General features: G+C 50.3%; 1 long non-coding RNA gene across 1 annotated transcript; it reads left to right on the plus strand.

The window, feature by feature from the left end:
• Window positions 1–516: 516 nt before the first annotated feature.
• LOC118905307 lies at window positions 517–9,232 on the plus strand. The gene is made up of 5 exons (XR_005022200.1): window positions 517–707; window positions 2,216–2,264; window positions 3,315–3,449; window positions 3,676–3,812; window positions 9,039–9,232. It is a non-coding gene; the product is annotated as an uncharacterized LOC118905307 (long non-coding RNA).
• The last annotated feature ends 4,419 nt before the right edge of the window (window positions 9,233–13,651 follow it).

Raw genomic sequence — 13,651 nt, forward strand, 5'->3', positions numbered from 1 at the left:
CATTATGCAGATAGTGAAAGATTTACACAGTTTGAGTTACTTTTAGTCTATTTCAGATCACAAAGTTATAAATAACAAACATAAAGGTTCAATGCTGAAAATATATTGAAATAAGTTTCTAAAAGGTGTTGTCATGCTTACCTAAAATATCACTGTAGTATTATCATTTTTTAGGTTTGAGGACCTGCCAACAGTAGTGTCCATTTTCTGGCTGCCATCCGAACTACACATGAAGTTTTAGGTACTTTTTACTGCAAATTAAATGCTCTCCAGTAGTTTTTGATTAGTCATGTGGTTTACTGGTGAAATAAAAGATGGCAGCCAGAGCATAACCTCCAGCTCTGGGGACCTTCCTGATTTTGCTAATAATTATCTTTTGCTAATAATTATCAGCTTTTGCTAATAATTATCTAGGCTTCTGAACTTAGAATTCAGCACTATTACAACATTCTGTTACGGTTGCATAGCTCACTAGACAAGATAATTGCATGCCCTGTATTGCAGACTGCCTTACCTGGGTAAATGCAAATACAATAAATAAATACAGAATCAGAATGTAAACTGAATGTGGCAATCAACATACAAATTAGGATCCAAGCCATGCTAGTTAGTGCTTGATTTTCTACCGCGGATCACCTGCTTACTGAAGTTTTCTCCCTTCTCTTTATCCGGCCCTGATCTCTCCCACATTGGATAAAGGACATCAGGTACTTTTCTTATTGCCCTCAAAGGGTGTGAGCTCTTTATTCTTTGACCTCATCACATTCTGTACCTCTCACAGAGGTCCCCTCGATCTGTGCTGTGCCTTGGTTATCTGTGCGTTTCTTATTCTTGCCCTTACCAGCTATGTTGGAAGATGTAAATTTAATAATAAAACTACCCATGTTTTGCAGTGTCTCTCAGTGTTTATCACCACACATGTCACCTGGTGCAATGATGTCTGACTCTTAGATGTGTGGTGCCTGGATGAAATTCCATCATTTTCTTCTTTCCTAAAAACCTACAACTCACTTTGGTATATCTCCTTGAAACAACTTCCTCATAAACTTCAAGGAGTTGGTGATTAGTTTTTATGGTGGAAGTATTTGTTTTGTTTAAAGTCTAAGGAAGCCATATGCCAGGTCAGGGTTTGTTCTTAAGAAAAAGAAACCCCTTGAAACAGAAGCATACAACCTCAGGTGTTAATGAAATACGGAGAGGAGATGGGATGCTAAGTTTGATCCTGTGGCAGAGGAATGTGTCCGAGCCTTAGACATATTCTCTTTTTTACTTATAGTAATTAATAAATTTTTCACTTTTTGTTGTAAAAATGAAAATCAAAACAAAGCAAAGCTGTGGCAGTGCTTTGTAAATGCTGATGTACCCTGGAAATGTATCTTCAAGGGCTGGCAACAGCAGGGCATAAATACACATGGCTGGCCTTTGAATCCTGTTCCTATTTGATAGGGCAGATTTTATCAGCCCCACTTGATAGAAGAGAAAACTGCGTTCACTGAGGTCACCCCAGCCGCTCCGAGGTCTATTTCTATTTCCGACGCAGGTCTCTGATTCCCTTCTCCTTGGCTGTGCCCACTACCCACCATCTTTCTGGAGGAGAATCTCGTCTTCACAGAAATCAGGAAGGTCCCCACAGCTGGAGGTTATGCTCTGGCTGCCATCTTTCATTCCAGCCTGAATATATGCTTTCAGAAAGATGCTTGGCTCCCCGTCCCCTGTCTCCCAGGCCCTCCCCCGATGCGAGTACACACACACACACACACACACACACACACACACACACACACACACACGGCCTAGAGGACAAAGAGCAGGGTGTGAAGTCCCTGCCTGCTCCGCGTTCACATTCCCACAGAGCCAGCCAGGATTCCGCGCCATGGGGCTGGGGGCCAGAATCTCCCTGCCCTCCAAGCAGGCAGGGGCAGCTACCACAGCGTCCCCTCAGCAGTTCCCATGATGCCAGGAGACGGAACAGTCCCCAGGGCTTGTTGGCTACCGCTTCTCCTGCCCTCTGGAAAAAATCAGCAGGTCTGCAGTCCTGCCACTTCAGTAAATATTTATTAGAGGAAATGGTGACTAACATTTATTAATTGATCATCTGCTCTGTTCAACACACAAAATTAATAATAATAATGACAATTTCCTGGGTACTCACTATATATGTGAACTGACTCTAATAAATATCATGATAACTCTAGGTATTATGGTTATTTTACAGGTGAGAGAAGACAGGTAGCTTAAGGATGCTGCTCAGCTTACACCAGAGGGTGAGTGGCAAGCCCAGGTCTGTGTCACTCCAAAACCACCCAGCTGTGGGCAAGGCGCTCGGGGTATTGTAAAGAATACTGGCCTGTGTACATTTAGCTACCATACCAGGTGCGATGGGTTGAATTGTTTTCCCCCAGGAGATATGTTGAAGTCCTCATCCCCAGTACCTCAGATTATAACCTTATTTGGAAATGAGGTCATTATAGATATAATCAAGGTAAGACGAGGTCAGGTTGAAGTAGAGTGAACCCTTAATCCAATATGACTGATGTTCTTTTCTTTTCAATTTTTCAATTTTTTAATTTGTTTCAAAGTTAAACCCAAGACACACTGACTCCATAGGAAATCCACTGAGAAATGTTTTTCTAGGCTGAATGTCTGTTTCCCCTCAGTCTCCCCCAACAGAGCATGTACTGTTAATTACTTTCATTTTACAATCACTGCAGTCCTACCACTATACCAGGATCACCTAAACTGTGTGGGTGGCATTCTGAATGTTCTTAGTTATACCCTAATTTCACTAACTGCAAAAGATTTTCTGGGATAAACTCTCACTTGAATTCTTTGGCTACTTTTGATGGTGAAGTCCAAAGAACTCTTAAATGATTCTCCTTTGCAGAGGGGTGTTACTTTCTAGGCATTAACAACTAGCACCTGGGGCTGTGCTGATCCCATTTGGCATCACTGGGAGACCACGTGTAAAACCAAAGAATCATTTGATGCGAGAGCCAACTAAGTGACTCAAAACTGAAGGTTAAATTTAAAGAAAAAACTAATTTAGAGGGAAAAAAAAGGCAATCCTGGAGGAACTCATTCTAAGCAATCAATCAATCATTAGGCCTGTGTGTGTGTGTGTGTGTGTGTGTGTGGGAGGCACAACCAGATCAGTGCAGGCTGGTGGGTCCCAGATGACTCTCCTTTTCGGGAGACAGTGCTCTAAGGGAGCAGAATCTGGCAAGTGGCCGGTAAAGAGCAGCCATGGAGTGCTGGGGACATTGACGCTCAACCCCCTCTGGAGTCAAACCTACAGGGTCACTTGGGTCCCTCAGAGCAATGACTGATGTTCTTACAAGAAGAAAAGAAACAGAGAAAGAAGGCAGCCGTGTGTTGACGAGGCAGAGACTACAGTGAGGCGGTCACAATCCAAAGAATGCTCGGGGCCACCGGAAGCTGAAAGAAGCAAGGTAGGATGCTATCCTACAGGTTTCTGAGGGACCACGGCCCTGCTGACACCTTGATTTCAGCCTTCTGGCCTCCAGAACAGTGAGACCATAAATTTCTGTTGTTTTAAGCCACCAAGTTTGTGACACTTTGTTATGGCAGCCCCAGGAAACCAATATACCAGGCAAAATGAGGAGTGTTTTCATAGGGGTATATAGCAAGTATTATAGGAATTTGTCTGTTCTATAGGAAAACTGACTGGGAAGGCCTGGGAAAGGAAAAAGAAAAGCCTGCTGTCTTTGCACCTGCTCTTAAAGGAGAAGTAGTCTTCAGGAGGAGAAGGTGGAGGTTGGAGGGGCTGAAGAGCACACCTGGCCAGTGGAAAGGTACACACTCAGACCCAGAGGAAGGCACGTCTGGGATGGGCCTGTGAGAGGGAGTGAAGCGGGGGAGTGGGGAGGGACGAGTGGGGTGATGCAAAGGGTTTGCAGCCAGGGGGGGAGCAGTGGTCAGGCTGTGTCTGCCCCCCAGCACTGCCCAGCAGCCCTCCTCAGTGAGGGGCCCAGGCTGTCCCCTCTGGGCCCAGGACCCATCTTTCCGTGAAGCACGCGTTCCTCTGCTGGACATGACACCAAGCTAGCCTTGGTCCACCCCCCTTTCTGCCTGTTTTTATAACGGCACTGCCCTGGTCCCCAGTCTCCATCTTGCCGCTCTGTCTAGCAGCTGGGTGTTCTGGGGCAGGGCCCTCCATTCATTTGCCGGTCCCCTCACAGGGACTCAAGTCCTTCCTCTGACCTGGCGAATGGGCCCTGGGCCTTCCCTCAGTCTGGTTGGCTCCATCCTGGACCTGCATCCTCCCACTGCAATCACCCCCCCTGAGCCTCCGGGGCACCAGCCCGCCTGGCTGTGCCCTCTGTCCTGCCGGGCCCTGCCCCTCCGGCCCCGTGGATGGCCTGGTTCCAGGTGCCAGTGCTTCCTGGCCGCTCCAGCAGGCTCTGCCCTGAGTGAGCCCCAAAGGTTTGTGAGCTGGAGCAGGACACGGTCCAAGCTGTAGCTCTGGCTGCCCTGTCAATGCTGAACTGAAAAATAGATCATGTGGAAGCCGTGTCTGACAGGAACGGGCTGCTTGATGAATATTTGTTTTTGTTTCTATTTATTTATTTTTGGCTGTGTTGGGTCTTAGTTTCTGTGCGAGGGCTTTCTCCAGTTGCGGCAAGCGGGGGCCACTCTTCATCGCGGTGCGCGGGTCTCTCACTATCGCAGCCTCTCTTGTTGCGGAGCACAGGCTCCAGACGCGCAGGCTCAGTAATTGTGGCTCACGGGCCCAGTTGCTCCGCGGCATGCGGGATCTTCCCAGACCAGGGCTCGAACCTGTGTCCCCTGCATTGGCAGGCAGATTCTCAACCACGGCGCCACCAGGGAAGCCCTGAGTATTTGTTTTGTAAATGGACAGATAAAGGGGAAACAATGTGAGGATTATAGTGATTGTCCGGGAGAGAGGCACTGAGCACCTCTGTGTGGCCTTGTCCCGCTTCAGATACAGATGGCAGCAGGACAGGGGGTTGAGGTGGGGACTGGGGGCCAGGGGTCTGTGATGTAGAGGGGAGAGCGAGGGCTTTGCTGTTCAACAGTCTGGCTTCAGACCTGGCTCTGCTGCCTTCTGGCCTCTGAGCCTCAAATTCTTCCCCATGGCATCCACCTCTCAGAGTAACAGGAACAGGTGATTTGTAACGTTTGTGGTGGTCTGCATCCAGGAAATGGGTCGACAGGTGGTAGGACCCTCACCCCAAATTCTAATTCCTTGGAAGTGGAATCAAACGAATAAGGCATCATCCAGGTTCTCAAAGGGTCTGGAAGACCTTGAGAAGGGGGTTACCTGGCAGGCACACAGGCTCAGGAAATAAAACAAGGCTCCAATAATCAGGACCAGTCTAGTGCCTTGCATAGGACTGGCACTTACTAAGTAAACATGGAAACAATAGAATATCAGGACTTTCATATGATTGCATGCAACAGTTCTCAAAGTGGGGTGCCGGGACCCATAGAGGTCTCCATGACCGTTTCAGTGGGTCTGTGAAGCCAAAACTATTTTCATAGTAACAATAAGGTCCAATTTGGCTTCTACACTCTCATTCTTGCATGAGCATACAGAGGACTTTTCCAGAGGCAACCTGACATGTAATGTTGAAACGGATTGGATGGGGCTCCTGAAATGATTGTCAAAAGATGAAAAAGCACGTGCAAACTTTATTCTATTGAATCTATTCGACTGAATGCAAAGGCAGAGATGGGAACCCAGCTGTCCTCCACCCAGCTAGCCATTAAAGAAAGTTGGAAAAAAAAAAAAGAATTTTTTTGGTAATTCTATCATTCCCTTGCATATTAATAAAATGGATTATTATCAAGGAATTTAAAAAAAGATGGTTGAGAAAATAAGATCACTTACATGAGTGACCAGATCTGGGGTGCAACATGACAACAAGATGTAGAAGCCCAAGGCCAGCTGGACTACTTGGATGCGTGTCGTGGTGCCCAATCCCAAGGTGTTGGGTCCACACTGACCCTTGGGGTCACAGGGCTAGTGTGGACCAAGTGGCTCTAGCTGGGGGAGCAAAGGGCTGTAAAGGCTGGAAACTGGGCTGGGAAAATAGCAGTGGGTGTTGGGCTGGAACAGAAGAGATGGGTAAGGGTGGAATTGTCAGGGATTAGACCAGAGGATGTGGGTGGGAAGGAGGAATGAATGACTCAGACATTTATAACCAGTATGAGTGCCAAGCAGGCACTGAGTGCCCTCAGGGGTAACCTGACCTGTGGCCTGCCAGGCAGAGGTCTTGGAGGGGGAGCAAGGATTCTCGTACCATTCCCAGAGTGACTGGGGGCGCAGAAGGCTGGGCTGCTCTCCCATTTATCCACACGATGGGCAAGCCAGGCACAGTCCTGGTCCCTTAGCAGCAAAGGTGCCCTTCTCAGGTGACACAGCTACATTCACTTTTTTAGAGGTTTGTGCTAAAAACGTTCACAACAATTGTAACTGAGTAGAAATGAAATACCACTCTGAATTCTATAACAAAAACTTAAAATTTGTAAAGAATCCTTCATATTTAATGATCAAACGAAGACCATGATAGTAAGAGACCAAGGTTAAGATAAAATATCTAAATGGAGCAGCTCCGCCTATTCTGGATGTATTCCAGCAGAGATCGTTATGAGATTCATTTGTTTATAGTGGGATCTCATGAAGATCTTTGTTGATAATGAGGGGAAATTTGCCCTATCGGCTATTAAGATACACTTACTACAAAGCCATCCTGCAGTAGGATGAAGCACGCACAGACTGATGGAGCAGAACAGAGAACCTGTAGACCCAGGAACACAGGGGAACTTCACACACGATAAAGCTGACACCATAAATCAAGGGAAAAGGAAGGATGGTGAACTGAATGAGCTGGGAAAACTGCTTCTCTGTATGGAGAAAAATAAAACTGCATCCCTATTAATTCCACGGAAGTGTGGACTACACTTCCAGGGAGATTAAAGACCTCCATATGGAAGGTAAAACTGAAAAGCTAATGGAAGAAAATGAAGGAGAATGTTTTTCTGAAATTGGGGAAAGAAAGTGCTTCTAAAACTGAATGTTAAGAACACAAAACTATAAAGGCAAGAAAACTGATGCGTCTGATTAGAAAGAACACCATGGACAAAATTAATTCAGCTGATGGAGAACATATTCGCAATGTCTAAAACTGATAGGGGATTAATAACCAGAAAACACAGGAAACTCTCGCAAACAAGAAAACCCCAACAAAAATAGGCAAAGGAAAGGAGCAGTTTCCAAATAAGGAAATCCGAAAGGCCAGCAAACACATAGAGATGTCAAACCTGTTAGTGATCAGAGGAATGCAGATTTCAACAGTACTGAGGGCATTTTATAGTTACTGTCATGGCACCAAATAAGTGTAGTGGGATGTGGAGATGTGAACCCCCGTGCCCTGCTGGGGGGGTGCAGGTGTGGGAATCATTCTGGGGGGCCCTTGTCCCATTTACACATACTCAGACCTTTTGACTAGAGTGAGCACGCATCTCGGTTTGCCTGAGATAGTCACGGTTTTTGCTTCTTGTCCCCATGTGATTATTAACAGGGCTCCCTTTCACCCTTCTAGACTGTCCTTGTCTGGATGATAAGTTATAAGACCATCTTCCTGGGATCCAACAAGTCCTCTTAGACGTATGTCCCAGTGAAATTCTCAGGTCCATAGGGATCTGTATGCAATATTTGTGGCCTCTGTGGAGGTAACTTGAATGTCCAATCTGGGAGGGGGGACAGGTGACATGTGTTGGATACAAACACAAAGGGTTATGCAGGTGCAAGGAGGGTTTAGATGAACCCGCAGCAAGCTGGGTGGGTAATAAAAGCAGTGCTGAGTGGGGAAAAGTGAAGCAGAAGGAGATACACAACTTTATATCATTTATATAAATTAAAAGTATGTGTACACAGAACAATATACATTGTGCAGAAAACACGTATAAACAAAGAGATATGCATTAAACACATAAGGATGATGAGGAAATGGAAAATGGGAATAAAAAAGAGTAATTACAACCTAAAGACCTGGATTCCTTTTTTTTTTTAAATTATTTTCACTGGTTTCATCTTTTTTTTTTAAATTTTTAATTAATTAATTTATTTACTTATGGCTGTGTTGGGTCTCCGTTTCTGTGCGAGGGCTCTCTCCAGCCGCGGCAAGCGGGGGCCTCTCTTCATCACGGTGCGCGGGCCTCTCACTGTCGCGGCCTCTCTTGTTGCAGGGCACAGGCTCCAGACGCGCAGGCTCAGTAATTGTGGCCCACGGGCCCAGCCGCTCCGCAGCATGTGGGATCCTCCCAGACCAGGGCTCGAACCCGTGTCCCCTGCATTGGCAGGCAGACTCTTAACCACCGCGCCACCAGCGAAGCCCCCCTGGATTCCGTTTTAATACATAGAATGTTCTGTGAAAGGTCTCTGGGAGAAATGTTCAGTGAGTCACCCATTGCAACATCTTGGTTGCTACTATTTGCTAAGAACTCCTAGTGCTTTCGCAAAAGAAAACATCCTGGTCCATTCAATAACACTGATGGGAGAAAAATGTAGATACCAGGGAATGAGGACAAATGTCTTCAAGTTGCCATAACCAAGTTCCTGCCTTAAATTAAAACACTTTTACTAATGAAAAGTTCTCTTTGATGTAACCAGCCATCACATAAATATTTGGACCAAGTAAGTCTCAGCTCAAATGTTTTGAGAGTTGGTACAGTATTTAGAGAGAACGGATTCGTTCGTCCAATTCGTTATTCAGGGGAAGCTTGAGTCCTGAGTAGTGTTTTAAAAGAAGGGAAAGATACAGTTGCTGAAGATGGGTGTCCCTGACGGAGAAAGTGACAGAAGCAAAGAGAGAATGGAGGTGTTTTCAGGGGCAGTGGGGAAATGGGAGGGAAGGGTGCGAGGCGTGCGTGGAGAGAACAGAGCCCAGGCTCTCACTCAGATATTGGGGGGATGAAAAGCATTCAGATAAAAAACCTTGCTGTCTGAGAACACCTTGAAGTCTTTAATAAAAGGACATTTTCATTTGTTTCAGGAGGCATAAAGAGAACAGGAGCAGGAAATTTATGGCACTGAAATGACACTTGAGGGATGATCATTCTTTTCAACTTGCGTGGAACAGCCTGGGGGAGAGACATTAGAGGCATGTGCTGCAGCCTGAAGGCGCCCAATAAAATTTCTCCTCTCCCCGTCCCAGTTCTGAAAACCCGAGAGCTTTATTGCTGATAAAGCCGCTACCAGGGAATGTGGCCCAGATCTGTGAGCGAGTGGACATTCTAAAACCGAACCACAGGATTAAACAAATGTGCCCCCTCACAGGGAGCCCTGAACCTCACAGCTCTCCCAGACAGGCCGGGCCCTGTAACATGCACGGCTTAAAGGGGCAGAGAAGTCCTCTTTGCAGGCAGGCAGACTGGACACACACACACACACACGCACACACACAGCCAGGCTGCACGTGACCAGGTTCTTCCCTCCAAACACACCAGTCAGATCACGTGAGGCCTCCTCCATCAGAGTTACAGGGGAGCCCTACATGTTCCCCTCATCCCTCAGAGGCAAGGAAATAGCCTGTCTTCCATGTGAAAGCAGGAAGGGGTTCCTTAGTTAAGGGGTCTTCTCGGTTGCAAGTTCTAGAAGACCACGGGCCAGGCACTGGGACAAGAGGAAGAGAACAGAGGACACCAGAGTTCTGAGCTTCGGGAGCTCTGCAGTCCTATCAGCTTCACCCCTCCCCGCCAGTTAGCACGTGCCCCAGTGCCTAGGAAATCCAGGATGTCAACCCTGGCACATTCCGCCCTGAGACTTAAAATAGCTTTCTGACTGTGGGTGGACTGCCTTGCTTTTTCTTTCCTAAAAATCGTTTCAAAATGAAAGCAAGTCTTAGGAAACACGTGCCTAACGTCCCAGGCTTGCTGTTGGTGGGCCCGGGGAGAGAAACGTGTTCTAAGATGGTCAGGTGTCTTTAGAAGAAGAAAGTGGCATGCGGTGGTGGTGACTGTGCCCTCAGCACCCACTAGGTGTTGTTCTGGGTCGTCTTTCAGAGCAGGTTTCGCAGCGACGGCGATGAGCAGCCAGAGGAGTTGGCCGGTCCCGAGGGTGTGGGGCGTTGCCAGTCTAGATGCAAGACACAGCCGTCTGACAAGGACATGTGCAGAAACTGGAAGCCCCTCTCTCTTGCCCAGCGAGTGTGTGGAGTTGGCCGGTCCCGAGGGTGTGGGGCGTTGCCAGTCTAGATGCAAGACACAGCCGTCTGACAAGGACATGTGCAGAAACTGGAAGCCCCTCTCTCTTGCCCAGCGAGTGTGTGGAGTTGGCCGGTCCCGAGGGTGTGGGGCGTTGCCAGTCTAGATGCAAGACACAGCCGTCTGACAAGGACATGTGCAGAAACTGGAAGCCCCTCTCTCTTGCCCAGCGAGTGTGTGGAGTTGGCCGGTCCCGAGGGTGTGGGGCGTTGCCAGTCTAGATGCAAGACACAGCCGTCTGACAAGGACATGTGCAGAAACTGGAAGCCCCTCTCTCTTGCCCAGCGAGTGTGTGGAGTTGGCCGGTCCCGAGGGTGTGGGGCGTTGCCAGTCTAGATGCAAGACACAGCCGTCTGACAAGGACATGTGCAGAAACTGGAAGCCCCTCTCTCTTGCCCAGCGAGTGTGTGGAGTTGGCCGGTCCCGAGGGTGTGGGGCGTTGCCAGTCTAGATGCAAGACACAGCCGTCTGACAAGGACATGTGCAGAAACTGGAAGCCCCTCTCTCTTGCCCAGCGAGTGTGTGGAGTTGGCCGGTCCCGAGGGTGTGGGGCGTTGCCAGTCTAGATGCAAGACACAGCCGTCTGACAAGGACATGTGCAGAAACTGGAAGCCCCTCTCTCTTGCCCAGCGAGTGTGTGGAGTTGGCCGGTCCCGAGGGTGTGGGGCGTTGCCAGTCTAGATGCAAGACACAGCCGTCTGACAAGGACATGTGCAGAAACTGGAAGCCCCTCTCTCTTGCCCAGCGAGTGTGTGGAGTTGGCCGGTCCCGAGGGTGTGGGGCGTTGCCAGTCTAGATGCAAGACACAGCCGTCTGACAAGGACATGTGCAGAAACTGGAAGCCCCTCTCTCTTGCCCAGCGAGTGTGTGGAGTTGGCCGGTCCCGAGGGTGTGGGGCGTTGCCAGTCTAGATGCAAGACACAGCCGTCTGACAAGGACATGTGCAGAAACTGGAAGCCCCTCTCTCTTGCCCAGCGAGTGTGTGGAGTTGGCCGGTCCCGAGGGTGTGGGGCGTTGCCAGTCTAGATGCAAGACACAGCCGTCTGACAAGGACATGTGCAGAAACTGGAAGCCCCTCTCTCTTGCCCAGCGAGTGTGTGGAGTTGGCCGGTCCCGAGGGTGTGGGGCGTTGCCAGTCTAGATGCAAGACACAGCCGTCTGACAAGGACATGTGCAGAAACTGGAAGCCCCTCTCTCTTGCCCAGCGAGTGTGTGGAGTTGGCCGGTCCCGAGGGTGTGGGGCGTTGCCAGTCTAGATGCAAGACACAGCCGTCTGACAAGGACATGTGCAGAAACTGGAAGCCCCTCTCTCTTGCCCAGCGAGTGTGTGGAGTTGGCCGGTCCCGAGGGTGTGGGGCGTTGCCAGTCTAGATGCAAGACACAGCCGTCTGACAAGGACATGTGCAGAAACTGGAAGCCCCTCTCTCTTGCCCAGCGAGTGTGTGGAGTTGGCCGGTCCCGAGGGTGTGGGGCGTTGCCAGTCTAGATGCAAGACACAGCCGTCTGACAAGGACATGTGCAGAAACTGGAAGCCCCTCTCTCTTGCCCAGCGAGTGTGTGGAGTTGGCCGGTCCCGAGGGTGTGGGGCGTTGCCAGTCTAGATGCAAGACACAGCCGTCTGACAAGGACATGTGCAGAAACTGGAAGCCCCTCTCTCTTGCCCAGCGAGTGTGTGGAGTTGGCCGGTCCCGAGGGTGTGGGGCGTTGCCAGTCTAGATGCAAGACACAGCCGTCTGACAAGGACATGTGCAGAAACTGGAAGCCCCTCTCTCTTGCCCAGCGAGTGTGTGGAGTTGGCCGGTCCCGAGGGTGTGGGGCGTTGCCAGTCTAGATGCAAGACACAGCCGTCTGACAAGGACATGTGCAGAAACTGGAAGCCCCTCTCTCTTGCCCAGCGAGTGTGTGGAGTTGGCCGGTCCCGAGGGTGTGGGGCGTTGCCAGTCTAGATGCAAGACACAGCCGTCTGACAAGGACATGTGCAGAAACTGGAAGCCCCTCTCTCTTGCCCAGCGAGTGTGTGGAGTTGGCCGGTCCCGAGGGTGTGGGGCGTTGCCAGTCTAGATGCAAGACACAGCCGTCTGACAAGGACATGTGCAGAAACTGGAAGCCCCTCTCTCTTGCCCAGCGAGTGTGTGGAGTTGGCCGGTCCCGAGGGTGTGGGGCGTTGCCAGTCTAGATGCAAGACACAGCCGTCTGACAAGGACATGTGCAGAAACTGGAAGCCCCTCTCTCTTGCCCAGCGAGTGTGTGGAGTTGGCCGGTCCCGAGGGTGTGGGGCGTTGCCAGTCTAGATGCAAGACACAGCCGTCTGACAAGGACATGTGCAGAAACTGGAAGCCCCTCTCTCTTGCCCAGCGAGTGTGTGGAGTTGGCCGGTCCCGAGGGTGTGGGGCGTTGCCAGTCTAGATGCAAGACACAGCCGTCTGACAAGGACATGTGCAGAAACTGGAAGCCCCTCTCTCTTGCCCAGCGAGTGTGTGGAGTTGGCCGGTCCCGAGGGTGTGGGGCGTTGCCAGTCTAGATGCAAGACACAGCCGTCTGACAAGGACATGTGCAGAAACTGGAAGCCCCTCTCTCTTGCCCAGCGAGTGTGTGGAGTTGGCCGGTCCCGAGGGTGTGGGGCGTTGCCAGTCTAGATGCAAGACACAGCCGTCTGACAAGGACATGTGCAGAAACTGGAAGCCCCTCTCTCTTGCCCAGCGAGTGTGTGGAGTTGGCCGGTCCCGAGGGTGTGGGGCGTTGCCAGTCTAGATGCAAGACACAGCCGTCTGACAAGGACATGTGCAGAAACTGGAAGCCCCTCTCTCTTGCCCAGCGAGTGTGTGGAGTTGGCCGGTCCCGAGGGTGTGGGGCGTTGCCACTCTAGATGCAAGACACAGCCGTCTGACAAGGACATGTGCAGAAACTGGAAGCCCCTCTCTCTTGCCCAGCGAGTGTGTGGAGTTGGCCGGTCCCGAGGGTGTGGGGCGTTGCCAGTCTAGATGCAAGACACAGCCGTCTGACAAGGACATGTGCAGAAACTGGAAGCCCCTCTCTCTTGCCCAGCGAGTGTGTGGAGTTGGCCGGTCCCGAGGGTGTGGGGCGTTGCCAGTCTAGATGCAAGACACAGCCGTCTGACAAGGACATGTGCAGAAACTGGAAGCCCCTCTCTCTTGCCCAGCGAGTGTGTGGAGTTGGCCGGTCCCGAGGGTGTGGGGCGTTGCCACTCTAGATGCAAGACACAGCCGTCTGACAAGGACATGTGCAGAAACTGGAAGCCCCTCTCTCTTGCCCAGCGAGTGTGTGGAGTTGGCCGGTCCCGAGGGTGTGGGGCGTTGCCAGTCTAGATGCAAGACACAGCCGTCTGACAAGGACATGTGCAGAAACTGGAAGCCCCTCTCTCTTGCCCAGCGAGTGTGTGGAG

This window comes from Balaenoptera musculus, chromosome 12 (genome assembly GCF_009873245.2).
Source record: "Balaenoptera musculus isolate JJ_BM4_2016_0621 chromosome 12, mBalMus1.pri.v3, whole genome shotgun sequence".
NCBI lineage: Eukaryota > Metazoa > Chordata > Mammalia > Artiodactyla > Balaenopteridae > Balaenoptera > Balaenoptera musculus.